We start from the raw sequence: 15,041 nt of genomic DNA, 5'->3' as shown, positions 1-15,041 counted from the left end.
GGAAATTCGGAATGCAGGCTTCTTGGACCTTTACTTTGTTTGAAAGTAGCTGAAGAGTGGGTCAAAAAATGGCCATGATGCAACTATATATATATATTTGTATGTTTTTATTTAATGTAATCCAACTTAAATATTTCTTTATGCTATTATTCAATAATTCTGTATAACAATGTTGTTATTTCACACTATCACTTTAGGTCTCAGTGTCTAGACATGGCCACTTCCAGCAGTCTCCTATCTGAAGAACAATTTCTGTGTCCCATCTGTCTGGATGTGTTCACTGATCCAGTTTCTACACCATGTGGACACAACTTCTGCAAGAACTGCATCACACAGCACTGGGATGTCAGTGTCCAGTGTCCCATGTGTAATGAGGTTTTCAACACAAGACCTCTGCTGCGGGTCAATACTTTGATATCCGAGATGGCCGCTCAGTTCAGAAAGCCAGCTCAGATGAAAGCCAGCAGCTGCGCAGATCAACAATGTGCCAAACCAGGAGAAGTTCCCTGTGACGTCTGCACCGGGACCAAACTGAAGGCCCTGAAGTCCTGCCTGGTGTGTCTGGCCTCCTACTGCGGAACTCACCTGGAGCCTCATCAGAGAATCTCAGGCCTGAAGAGACACAAGCTGATCGATCCTGTGGAGAACCTGGAGGACAGGATGTGTAAGAAGCATGACAAACCGCTGGAGCTGTTCTGCAAGACTGACCAGATGTGTGTGTGTCAGTTCTGCACTGAGTTAGACCACAAGTCACATCGCTTTGTCCCTCTGAAGGAAGGATATGAAGGAAAGAAGGCTGAGCTGGGGAAGATGGAGGCTGAAATCCAGCTGAAGATCCAGGAGAAACGACAGAAGATTCAGGAGATTAAACACTCAGTGGAGCTCAGCAAGGAAGATGCAGACAGAGAGATAGCAGACAGTGTGCGGGTCTTCACTGCTCTGAGGCAGTCTGTGGAGAGAGGCCAGGCTGAGCTCATTGAGACGATTGAAGAGAAGCAGAAGACAACAGAGAAACAGGCTGAAGGCTTCATCAAAGAGCTGGAACAGGAGATCTCTGAGCTGATGAAGAGAACCGCTGAGGTGGAGCAGCTCTCACACACTGAAGACCACCTCCACTTCCTCCAAAGCTTCCCAACCATGAACACTCCTCCACACACCAGGGACTGGACAGGGGTCAGTGTCCATTAGAGATGCTGCGATCGAGATTTTTCAATTCCGATCCGATTTCGATATTTTAGCTCAAAACCGATCCGATTCCGATCAAATTTCGATACCCGATTCGATACCGATTTCGATCCGATACCGATACAGCACATATTTAAGTCTCTCTATGCTGTCTGATAGCTAGCAGGCAACAAACATTTTTAGGGTTAGGTATGTATGTGTGTGCTTTGGTAATATAGTATGTAAACGATTTAGTTCATCTAATTAATTTTATGTAAAACTAAAACATAACAATCAAATACACACTTCTTTTGTAATGGGTGAACACTCGACACAAATAATTATTGTTTCCTCACACATACACCCCCACTCTGTCTCACACAGGACACATACACACACAGCCCTGTCCCTGTCTCTCTCTCTCACACACACAGCCCTGTCCCTGTTTGTGCATACATTTCCACTGCCAGATTGGAGGAGTCTTTTGTCATTTTCTAATGTTACTTCTCTTCAGTGCAATACGTTTTGATAACGACCTGCTGTACAGCGCCGTTCGCTCAGTCAACTAACGTGTCGTTAACGTGAGTTAGAGGAGAAAGATATAGCTGCTGTTAGCTAGCTAATTAGCCATGTTAGCTGCCTCAGTGGGTAACGTTAGCCTATAGAGAGTATTTATCTGACGTTTATGTTAGCTACTCCTCAAACCTGCGGGTGGAAATGGTTTATGCGATGCGATGTATGTTGAAGCAAGACAACGTTTTAATGTACCTTGAATTGGACAAATTACGACGGGTCGTGCTCACGCAGCTCTAAGCCCTGGCCATCCTAGGCTCAACGCGAGACTCATCAGTCATTCGGTTGAGTCTCGCAAAGTTACACACAAAGTTTGTGCATACATTTCCACTGCCAGATTGGAGGAGTCTTTCGTCATTATCTAATGTTACTTCTCTTCAGTGCAATACGTTTTGATAACGACCTGCTGTACAGCGCCGTTCGCTCAGTCAACTAACGTGTCGTTAACGTGAGTTAGAGGAGAAAGATATAGCTGCTGTTAGCTAGCTAATTCGCCATGTTAGCTGCCTCAGTGGGTAACGTTAGCCTATAGAGAGTATTTATCTGACGTTTATGTTAGCTACTCCTCAAACCTGCGGGTGGAAATGGTTTATGCGATGCGATGTATGTTGAAGCAAGACAACGTTTTGGCCCTGGCCATCCTAGGCTCAACGCGGCCTCTGTGCGCTGCTGCTGCTGCTGCTGCATGCTGGATAGAAATCCTGGAGCGGAGTCATGGAATGGAGTGCTTATATCGGAGCCTTGGATCGGTCATTTTCGCTGGAATCCGATCCGATCCGATCCATGTTTTTTGGCTGATATCGCGCCGATATCCGATCACATGATCGGATCGCAGCATCTCTAGTGTCCATCACTCATCCTATGAGGGAACCGTGAGGAGAGCTGTGGAGAAGCTGCTTGCTGATGTTGAGCTGAAGAGGGTCCAGCAGTATGCAGTGGATGTGACTCTGGATCCTGATACAGCAAATCCCCAACTCATCCTGTCTGATGATGGGAAACAAGCAAAAGACGGTGATATAGAAAATAATCTCCCAGACAACCCAAAGAGATTTTCTCATTGTGTCCGTGTCTTAGGAAAGCAGAGCTTCTCTTCAGGGAGGTTTTACTATGAGGTTCAGGTTAAAGGAAATACTTGGTGGATTTTAGGAGTGACCAGAGGGTCGAGCAACAGGAAGGGAAACATCACGACGACACCTGAGAAAGGCTACTGGACTGTATGGTTGAGTAATGGAAATGAGTACAAAGCTTTTGCTGACCGTCCTCTCCTCCTCTCTCTGAAGACAAAGCCTCAGAAGGTCGGGGTGTTTGTAGATTATGAGGAGGGTCTGGTCTCCTTTTACGACGTAGATGCTGCAGCTCTGATCTACTCCTTCACTGGCTGCACCTTCACTGAGAGACTCTACCCAGTCTTTGGTCCCAGTCTTAATGATGGTGGTAAAAACTCCCCTCTGATGATCTCTCCTGTCAACATGGGCGTTGTTTAGGGCTGTGAATCTTCACTGGCCTCACGATTCGATTTGATTATGATTCAGAGGGCTACGATTCGATTCGATTACGATTATCGATGCATCTCGATGCATCTTCAATCGATGCATCACTTTTTTTCCCCAATACATGATTTATTTTTTCTCACTTTCTTTTTTCTCACTGTGTGGCTACTTTTAAAATAAAAGTACATTTGGAATTGCACTGTATTATGATCCAAATAAACAACTGCATGTACTTCCATTATATTTTATTCGATTATAAAAATAATAATAATAATAATAATAATAATAATAATAATAATAATAATAATAATAATAGATTTTTGACATTTGTGAATCGATGCAGAATCGTGCACGTCCGCATCACGATGCATCTTATAATCGATTATTTTTGACAACCCTAGCGTTGTTAGGCCTGGGCATTTGAGGGCTACAGCCTCAAATGTTTTATGAATAGCCCCTGGAGCTCAAACGGGGGAGCCCCATCCCCCAGAACTATCTGTCATTCATGCTAGCCCGCGAAAATGCAATCGTTGATCAGAAATGCAACATTTTGCTTCCTCTCTGTGTGTCAATCAAGCATAGAATGCTGATTGGTGTACATCTGTTGCTGCATTGGATAGCCTGTAGCTGGCATCAAATAGTGTTGCTGTGTTGTGTGACGTCTGTGAGCAAATATGGAATGAGCAGTGATGATGGAATTTTTGGAATTGATGGGATGGCCATAGCACATGAATGGCTTGTTCTGTATAATCTGATATTGGTTGGTCTGTTCAAATAATTTGGTAAGTTGGTGTGTTCAAATAATTTGGTAAGTCTATGTATGAAATTAATTGATAAATAACATGTTGATGATCTAATGATCACATAAAATTTAGAGATTTGGTTAGATGTCATTTAATAAATACTGAAGTTGACCCACAACTCAGATTGTATTGTATTAATTTTGTTTATTTTGATTTCATGTTGTGAAATGCAGCCTAGGCACCGCACCTGACTGGAACCTTTAGGTAGAGAACACACTGTCTCACATCTTATATTCATTTTATTGTTTTCCCTTTATTTATACAGGTATACAGAGTCTCACTGAGAGCAATGCTCTCTTTTTCAGGAGCGCCCTGTTCACATTCGCACACACATTCACACCCGGAAGCTGACCAGTACAACCACAGTCTGATCTGCTGGCCACTGAGCAGCTCCACTGCAGCGGTTGGGGTTAAGGGCCTTGCTCAAGGGCACCTCAGGTGGTGGTAATGAGGGAGGGGCAAGTCCAGCCTTTTCACTTTCCCCCACCCAGATTTATCCTGCCGGTCCTGGGGATTGAACCGACGACCGTCCAGTCACAAGCTCTCTTCTCTAACCTTTAGGCCACCACTGCCATAAACAGAGAACTTGAAAATTATTATCCAGTGAAAACCGGTGAAAACCTAATAATTTCTGCACTGGCCTAAGCCCCCAAGTCTTAACACCCATTGTTGCCATGAGCTGTGGACCTCCAATATAGCCACCAGAGGGCAGCATGCACCAGCTGTCTGCAGACACCAGCTGTCTGCAGTCTGCTGTTGAGAGAGCAGTTCCTCTGTTCTCTGGATGGGCTAATTGGGCTCAACAATTGACACAACTTGTGTAAAACCTGAATCAATCAATCTGAAAAACACACTGGCAATCTGAATGAATGACAAATCAAAGAAGCAACAACACACACTGTGATGATGAAGATGTGGTGAAGAAGACAGAGTTCACATGCATGCTGCTGAACAGCTGCACAGGAAGACCGAGAACAATACAGTGCAGACGCTGTGATAACAACTGAATATGAATTAAATTGATCGTGTGCCAAAGGAATGTCACTACAATCATGTCTAAAAAAACTGAATTAGATCAGATCGGGTATAGTTGAGCAGCACAAATTTCTTTAGGCAAATTCCTTCACTATATTTATTTAGCCATGCTTGGTGCCGCAAAAAAGTGTAAAAAACAGAGAAAAACATTTCCATTCGACATCATCATCAGTCTTCTTTAAAACGGAATCAAACTGGATGACAAGTTGTGTGACATGGACTTTTAAACAATTAGTGTGACAGTGACTTTTAAACTATAAGTCAATCAAATGATATCATTAAATGTCTGTTCTGTCAAACGTATGTTAGTGTAGACTGAGGATGGGGAAGAGGAAAAGCATGTCATGGATGGATGGAAACATGCTGGGATTCTTTTTTCCCCATTTGCCTTTTTTCACGCCACCTTCTCTTCTGATTTTGTGCTGTAAAGCAATCTCTCTTTGTGCCGTAAAGAAATACTGCCAATGATTTTGCTGATGATCTTGTTTACACTGTCTCAAAATGAATGTGAAAATGATACTGTAGCTATGCTACATGATGTAGCACCTTTGAAGTATTTAAAAAACCCTGCACAATATGTTGTAAACATACAAACCAGTGTAACGATTTGGCGGCCAAAAATACCATCATGCTTATACAACTGCGTAATGTTTAATTATCCTTAACTGCACACAACCGATCATCATCAGGAGACCTGTCTGCTACAGGTCTTGCGCTCCATTCCTTTTCAATACGGTATATCACATTAACGGACTTTAAATTAAACTCTCAAACCCTCCGGTCCAGCTACAGATCAGACCACCCTCAGTCTCTTTGCAACAGTAGAACTCAGCCAGTAATGAGGTCAAACTCGGAGCAAGAGGTCAAACCGTTTCACTGTGACGTTTTCTGTTTCTTTTGTTCATCACACACACATACAGAGAGAAGCACAAAGAGAAAGATGAACAGAAATAGAGAGGCAAAGTGACCGCCTACTTCCTGCTTCAGCACTGTACCAGAGATTTTCACCCGCTATTTATTTTCCCATAGACATTTCGTAAAATGCATATAAAAATAGTTGTACTGGTTCAAACTAAACGGTACAGATATATTTAGAAACAGGAGAGATTGCATAACATTTCACTGGGACCAAAACGTAAAAAAAAAAAAAAACAGGTTTAAAGAAAATATTTTTTCGATTATGTTTTTTTTAGTTTTGGTCCGAGTGAAATGTTCTATGGTCTCTCCCGATTATAGCGTTAGCTGAACCGTTTGGTTCGACGAAGTACAACAATTTTATACGCATTTTACGAAATGTCTATGGGAAAATAAATGGCGGATGAAAATCTCTGGCACAGTGCTGAAGCAGGAAGTGACGTTCCACTTTGCGTCTCTATGGTGACGGTGGGGTGAAGTTGCACTGTCATACTGAGGTCGATGTCTCTTTCTGCTTCACTGCTCAACGTTTTCTCCACAGGATTCCATGTCAGTTCCATGCGATAGATAGGCCCTACCTCTAGCATAATTCACGCTTAAAGAGCATGGTGCAGGTGGGAGACCACATTACATGAATATATTGGAGGGGTATTTTTGTACTAATCATGATGATGAACCCAAAATGTTAATTCATTCAAAAAAAGTTAACAAAAACATTAACCTGCACCACGTTCTTTAAGCCGGCAGAGGTCATGTGACAGCAGGTGCTATTGCTAATCTTTATTTTTTTTACTAGTGCCTATTCACCTTATGTAGCCCCGCCCACTTGACCCAGCGTTATGACTTCCTGTTCAAAACACCGTCTGTTTTACCTGCTCACTAGTACTGTACAAGCCCCCAGAAATAGCGCTGGGCTTTGAAGCCATTTGAACTAGGGATGTCAATTTTCGGTTAATTTCACTTTCGATTAACCGACGCTAATAATCGATTAACCTATCGGTTAATTCATAATTTTTTTATATTATTATTATTATTATTATTATTAATTTTTTTTTTGTCTATTTACTCAATGAGCTCATGCCCAAACAAGGCGTGTCTATTTAGATGCTGAAATGTTAATGCTTTTTGTGTTAGAATTATGCCTTTATTTTTTGTTGGCTTTGCTGAAATTTATAAGTTTATTGCCACATTTTGATCAGGTAATCATTCCAAAATCATTCGGGCTCTTATATGGATGACAAGGAAATATATTTTTGAGAGCTTTATTTCCTGTTTATGTAAACATTACAACAACAACAATCTGTTATTTCTTTTGATTTTTTCACATTAGGCCTACTGTCTTTTGCAGCATAAAAACTTAAACAAAATATAGCCTATTTCGATTTGCTGCCAACAATTGAACAAAATTTGAACAAAATAGTTGCATGATGCAAAACACTGTGCAAAATCTGCAAGGAAACTCAAAAAACGTGTCCCAAAAAAAAAAAAAAAAAAAAAAATATATATATATATATATATATTAACTGATAGACCGACAGCAATAACCGAACAACGACGTTAGCGACGGTTAATCGATTAACGGTTAACCGTTGACATCCCTAATTTGAACATGCTGGCGAAGCTCTGTATTGCAAGTCACGTGACGCCATGCAGCCCAGAAAGGAAAATTCCTATCCACTTGCATGGGGACTCCGGCAGCTGTTAAACCCAGGGGAATTTTTTCCGGGTGTCACTCAAAGTATAAAACGACTCTTTTAATTATCAACAAATTTTTTATGGGGCATTTTTTTCTTCAGAAGCCACTAAGAGCCGTATACGGGGGTATTTTCTTCTTGTAATACAATCCATGGGTGGGAGGGGTGGGAGACGTCATGGAACACGTCATGGCACACATGCGCACTTCGCCTTGGGCTGCATAGTCAGGAAGTAAAACCAGGAAGAAAAAGCCCCCATGATGGCTTCATGCGCCAATGAGCTACCTCCGTCCGAATGCATGGGTGGGCGTGGCAGGTCCCCTATCCAGTTATTTTAATACATCCATGGTACTGTACTGTTATAGGAAGTGTCAACACAATAGGAAGTAACTGTGTTGGAACATAAGGTGAATAGTGACTGTCAAATACCTCTGTTAAGATGATTGACAGCCACACAGACCAATCATCGTTTATATGATCGATCATCTCAGAATAGAGAACTGGTATGTCAGAGCATACGAGCCAAACAATCTGTAGGAGTGACAGAGCAGCTGACGGTGAGATAACCGATAGTCTTTACTGGTACTGCTGCTCTCCCCGTCCTCCTGACACATTTCTCATAGAGAAACATGTCACGAGTCTGTGAGAAATGCCCCCGCAGGCCAAATGAGAAAACGACATGCGTGCAGGAGGGCGTGGCTCTGCTCTGGTGCGTCACACCAGGGACACACCAGAAACGGAAGCGTCGAGCAGGAGCCATTCACACCAACAGCTGAGATAAAGGATGATATGAATCTTCATTGAGGCCATTTACACCTGGCGCGTTTTCTGTGATCAGATTGCAATCAGATTGTATTTTATCACTTCAGCCTGATTCCATTTACACCTGGCGTTAACATGCATTTTCTGCAATCTGATTGCAGAAATGGGTGTCCTCTCAATCCGCATAAAGTTGCTGTATCCAGATTGAGAGGACACATTGCATTTACACTTGTGTTCAATGTGTACACAATGCGTCCCTGACCACCTCCGGAGGTGGTTTGGCCGATCAGATTGCAATCCTTCTGCAATGCGTTTTGGGGGTGTTTACACCTGGCATTTCAAGTGATAAAACACAATCTGATTGCAATCTGATCACAGAAAACGCATGTTAGCGCCAGGTGTAAATGGTCTCATTGATCGCCATGGGGAAATCTGTGGAAAGCTGAATGCCTTTCACTTCACATATTAGCTACTTAGCTAACTTGGTTCTGCAGGGCAATGCGATTGAGCCTTTGTTCACAACCTGGCGCTTAACATAAGCAGAACTGAAGTTGAGCTCACTCTTAACCCGGTCACACAAGAAGCACTCTCTTCTCACTCCGGGGTCAGGGCACCAATGTAACCCGTATTATGTAGTCCCCCCTCTTCCCCCGCAGCTGGGGATCGAACCGGGAACCTCCGGCATGAGAGGCGGACGCTCTAGCAAGGAGTCTAAAAACCCAGGAGGTCTAGCATCTGTGGCTAGAGCAGTGATACACAACTGGCGGCCCGCAGGCCACATGCGGCCCGCGGGCGCCCCCCTGTGTGGCCCGTGATGGAATTGCAAAAAAATAATAATAATAATAATTTTTACAGTGCACCTGAAGGCAACATGCAAGATACCCGCTGAATAAGTGTCCAAATGTTCATGTCATTCTGGCCAATACTCCACTTCTGTGATAGCATTTCAGTCTGGAATATGGAATATCTTTCAATAATCTATGATTTAGCTGCTAAATTGTCAAACACCGCCGTCTGCTCGCTACCCAGGCACTTATGTATGTACTTAACATAACTAACTATCCGGTGTGCACAACATTGTCAGACTAAACTCCGGCTGACACCCCAAAAACCTACAATCCGCTACAGAAAAATGTATATTGTTTGTTTATTAACTGGCCCCTGGCCTCCTATCATTTCACAAAAGTGGCCCCTGGGCAAAGCAAGTTGAGTATCCCTGGGCTAGAGCATCTCTTGAGGTCTTGGGAAGTGGTTAACTCACTGCAAAGCACTACCTGCTGGATACCGTTTATACAGGTCATTGTTCTGGATGAGATCCTCCATTTAACTCAAGTTATGCAAAAAAAAATGGATAGTTAATATTAGGGGTGGGAGAAAAAATCGATTCACCTAAGTATCGCGATTTTTAATGTCACGATTTTTTGGATCGATCTTTTATTCCAGAATCGATAATCGCAAATTAATTTTTTTTTTTTTTTTTTTTTTTTTTTTTTTTTTTTTTTTTTGGTGCTTGCAGTCAGGCCACTCACTGAACAGCAGGCTAGGCGCCGCCTACTGGTTTACTAGTGGTTTTATTACTTTATTAGTTAGTCTGAAGTAATAATTACACTTCAGGGTTAAAGTGGGTGCATCTCATTGTAAAATTGGACTTCAAACGGCCCAAATCTGGCTTCAAACGGCCCAAATTTCACGCGCGTTGGCCCATATCGGCCTGGCCTGCTTGGTATCTAATGCCCGGCCTGAATTATGATCCCAGTCCGCCCCTGTTTTTAACTATATCGCCCAGCCCTACTCATGATATATAATATACAGTCTCTAGTGTATGATTCAACTTTTCCCATGTTCTAATCTAGTGTAAAAAAGCAAACAAACTGAAAAAATAAAAGAAAAAAATAAACAAAAATCGCAATAAATCGTAATATCGAATCGCAATAATCGTAGAATCGCAATAATCGTGAATCGCAATATATATCGAATCGGCACCAAAGTATCGTGATAGTATCGAATCGGGAGATAAGTGAATCGGCACAGCCCTAGTTAATATGCATGTGGTTCATTCCATGGTAGTTAATATGCATGAGGTGAGGTAAAGGTTAAGACAGAACAATCTGGTTAAATAATTTAGACTGAAAGTGAGACAGTGACTTCATGTCAATTTCAGCAGTTTTCAGTTTTACCTACAAAAATACAGAGTTATGATCCCCTCAGTGCTGCAGTGTGAGCTCTGTTTTATTTAAAAGATATAATTAGTAACTAAAAGTTGCCAACACTATTTGTCTCCATTTCTGTCACTGTCTCTCTCTCTCCTCCCTCTGAACCTACTCCTCCTTCTCTCTTTTTTTTTTCGACCTTTATTTAACCAGGAAGGGGAACTCATTGAGATTAAAAATCTCTTTTACAAGAGAGTCCTGGCCAAGACAGGCAGCAGCACAGTGACATGGTTCCGACATATATAACAAACAATTATAACAAATATGACAACATATAACAAAATAAAACACTAGGAAGCACAGTTAACATCATTCATAGCATCTGCAGGCAGAGTTGGACGTTTCAAAATCTATCATTAGCGATTTAAAAGCATTTAACGAGACCAGCTCTCTGAGAATCAGGCTGTTTTGTAGCTGGTTCCAGGAGGAAGGCGCAGCATACCTGAAAGCCTTTTTCCCAAGCTCGGTACGCACTCTAGGGACAGATAGTAACAGAAGCTCCTGTGTGCGCAGACGGTAACCTCCTGATTCTTTTCGATCAATGTATGCCTGTAAATATGCTGGGAGTAGACCAAGGATAGCCTTGTAAATAAAGGTGTACCAGTGGTTGAGTCTGCGAGTGGACAAGGCAGACCAACCCACCTGAGCATACAAGGTACAATGTCTTCTGTTTGGATGATCAAAGCATAGGCTACAAGTAGGGATGCCCGATATATCTGCAATCATATCGGTATCGGCAGATGTTAGTCATTTTTTAACATATCGGCATCGGTCCGATGTTGCAATGTTAATATCGGTTATCGGTATCAGCCAACATTTTCACATTGAGATGAAATAATGCGGTAAATCTATGATTTATGGGCTTTTCCAAATGTTTTGGAAATAAAGAAATGCATAACTTTTTCAAATTCAGTCTTTATGTGTTTTTCAGTATGTACAAAATTGTATTATTATAAAAATGTGTAATTTTATAGAGATCATATCGACATCGGTAAATATCGGTTTATCGACCATAACATCAATGTTAATATCGGTTATTGGCCAAAATCTTCATATCGGTGGCGCGTCCCTAGCCACAAGCCTCTAGTAAGTTATTACTGTACCGTCTCATATACAAACACAATAACACTGATACAGTTAAAGTCTTGTTATTTTCATTTTACACAATCATGCCGGAGTATAGAACATCGATGTCAAAAATCAACACAATACAATACAATGCCACCAGCAGCACCACCAATTATAACAACGTTATTGTGAAGCCAAGACACAGAAGCCATCAGTGACATGTGTGTTGCATGTATGATGTTAACAGTCCTCCAGAGTTCACACACCAACGGAGAATTACAGGATTTCTACACAGACTGAAGAGGAGTTGAATCGATGGCGGTAGTATCGGTGTGCAATCCATCAGGTCTCCTAATTGAGCCTGTTGACTGCTGTGTGGCGCAGACCGACAGTAATGAGCGTATGAGCCTGGCCTGTCCCCGAAAGCTAGAGACAAATGACATGGGGCCATAATGCTTCTGCTGCTCTCTCTCTAGCATGTGACTGACAGACATGATGGAGCAGGACTCTGCCCTGTGATGCAACCAGCCAGCCATGCATTTAAATGTGTCCACGGAGATGGAGATGGGGGGAAAGTACACAAAGTGTGTCTTGTGCTAATTACAAATACGACTGTCTCTAAAAGGTTCTCATGTCGTTTTCTCATAATTGTATAGTGTGAAGCATTGTTTGGACCAGAGGTTAAATCTGAAGCTAATATCCTATTATTAGACTAAACAAAAAGTGCCATCTGCCTTGTCATTTGGTGATTTGTCAATTTAACTGATTACTGATTCTCTCTGTTTATTTATGGCATGATACTGGGAAACTGGAATAAGGACCTGAATATAGTCTCATGGGTTCATGACTAGGCCTGTACTTGTCATTCTTTCCTGGTCCTACAGGTGTATTGTAGACCTACAGGTGATTGAAATACATTTCAAGTGCATAAGCAGTGCATGTGAAAAGCATCTATAAGCTACTATGTGTGTGAATAACTTATGAATTGTGAGATCATTACAGTGATTTAGATATGATGCATTTGGTGAACCTCCTCAATCCCATCGGCGTAAAGTGAGGCCACTTTGTCAGACAAGCGTGTTGTAAAATGTTTCAGCACCGAGGACAGCATGGATTGATGAACGCTTCAGCACCACCACAGACAGTCAGGGGCTCAGTACAGTACAGACAGCAAGCATGTCGCTGTCAAATTTGCTCAACTCCAGACACATTTTGACAGTGATGTTGTTGTATGGCTGGAATGGATAGGCGGGAGGGACATGAGGAGTGCTTGGCTTTAGGCATGAGGAGTGATGATTGGTTGAGGTTAGAGTCAGTGGGTTATGGTTAGGTCTCTCCCCCGTCCCTCCGGCCCATCCATTCTAGCATCAATAACCATGTTGGATGACCATACAGCCACACACTTGTTAGCCTATATGACGAATCAGCGTGACGTCACTTGTTACCCAGAAATGCGGAACCCCGCGGCAGTTAATAGTACGAGTTGTGCGTGTGTGTAAACAGAGTTAGCTGGCTAGAGTCAGACACAAAAGTCTCGCCACATGTGCTCCAAAGGGGTCCATTGCCGTTGCCACCCAGTGACACCGTTTGTTTACCAAAATGCTGCTCGGCTGACGTGACAACAACAACAACAACAACAACAACAACAACAACAACAACAACAACAACAACAATGTGTGGCCTGTCATTAACACAATTTAGCCACGCGGATAGCGGTCAACAACAAAAGCAAGCAGCAACAAATAAGCTATTTTTGATATCCAGCATTTGCCTGCAGTCATCACAATAATAATGAATAAAGAACTTACCAATGATGTTTGTTTTCATCCAGCAGCTGTCAGTTTGAATCCAATCCAGCAAAAACCACACGGAGTTACATGTCCAATGTCCAAAACATCCCCAAACTCCAACACGTGTGAACTCAGCTGTGTCTTTCATCATCACACGTCATGCTACGGAGCTGCGTGGCTACTAGTGGAGCTACATGTAGCAGCAGCCAGACACTGCTGCCAGACATGGACGGTCGAGTTGTTGTTGAGAGTGAGAAGAAGAAACTGGTTGTGAGGGGAAGCTGCTCTTGATGGCTATAGTGCGCCCGCTTGTAGGCTACTTCTCCCCAGCAGAAACACAGCAGACAGCTAACTTTTAAAACTCCCGCCCCATGTATGCTTTTTTTGACCACTACTTTTGACAACCCAAGTCTAGGTTAAACCACGCCCCCTTACGTCACGTGACTTCCGCTCGCTCGCACCGTTGGTGCGTCACTTCATGCTGCTGCTGCTGCCATGTGTTGTGTTGGTAAAACTAGTAAGAGAGTGGCGTCAGCGGAGGACCAAAATGCAAGAATCATTAGCCAATGAACAGCCAGGAATGGGTCTCGCGCTACTTTTGCATGCTAAAATAAAGCCGATAATGTACAATTTGATTCATTTCAAGGGATGAAAAACCCTTTCAAAGTACAACACTGTCTATTTTGATGCAACTCGACAGTGCTGCTTTTTTTACTGAAGAGTTCCACTTTCTACTTCCTGGAAAAAAACTGGTCCATTGGAGTGAATGGAGATGTCGGAACTCTTCTATTGGTAAAACCATTTAAAACCAAATACATGGGATTGAACCGCTTTTATGACATCACTGATGACATCACAACCTCTTATGACATCACTGATGATGTCACATTGCCTCTGACATCACTAATGATGTGACAATATATGACATCACTGATGTGTGTGTGTGTGTGTGTGTGTGTGTGTGTGTGTGTGTGTGTGTGTGTGTGTGTGTGTGTGTGTGTGTGTGTGAGAGAGAGAGAGATAATTTATGACATCACTGATGATGTCATCAGTGGGACAGACAGACAGAGCCCTAGGTCCATTTTATATACAAAGATATAGATAGATAGATAGATAGATAGATAGATAGATAGATAGATAGATAGATAGATAGATAGATAGATAGATAGATAGATAATTGGACTGATTAATCTGTTGTTACATGCGTTGGCAATACTGTATTTGTTTGTGAACTGTCATCATGCCAATAAAGCATCTTGAATTGAATTAGGAGAGAGAGCTGAGAGCGGAGAGAGAGAGAGGGAAAGCGAGAGAGGGGCGAGAGCGAGCATGTGATTGGAACGGGTCTTCTGTCTCCACCTCAGCATCAGCATCACGTTGTTTCTCTCACCCCCCCCCCCCCCCCCCCCCCTCTCTCTCTCTCTCTCTCTCTCTCTCCATTCTCTCCATCACGGAGACGTGGGAGGCGTGTCGTGTGCTCTGTCAAACCTGTAGATCGTGTATGTGTAGTGTAGGAGGCAGTAGGCAGCACACCAGT

At 42.6% G+C, this 15,041-nt stretch overlaps 1 pseudogene across 1 annotated transcript; it reads left to right on the top strand.

Annotated features, from left to right (window-relative positions):
* Nucleotides 1-213: 213 nt before the first annotated feature.
* Nucleotides 214-3,221, top strand: LOC310795339 (E3 ubiquitin-protein ligase TRIM21-like; annotated as a pseudogene). Its single transcript has 2 exons — nt 214-1,177; nt 2,582-3,221. The product of its transcript is annotated as an E3 ubiquitin-protein ligase TRIM21-like (transcript).
* Nucleotides 3,222-15,041: the final 11,820 nt, after the last annotated feature.

This window comes from Poromitra crassiceps (assembly GCF_964638095.1).
Source record: "Poromitra crassiceps genome assembly, chromosome: 21".
Lineage (NCBI taxonomy): Eukaryota > Metazoa > Chordata > Actinopteri > Beryciformes > Melamphaidae > Poromitra > Poromitra crassiceps.
This window is presented reverse-complemented; position numbering and strand designations above follow the sequence as displayed.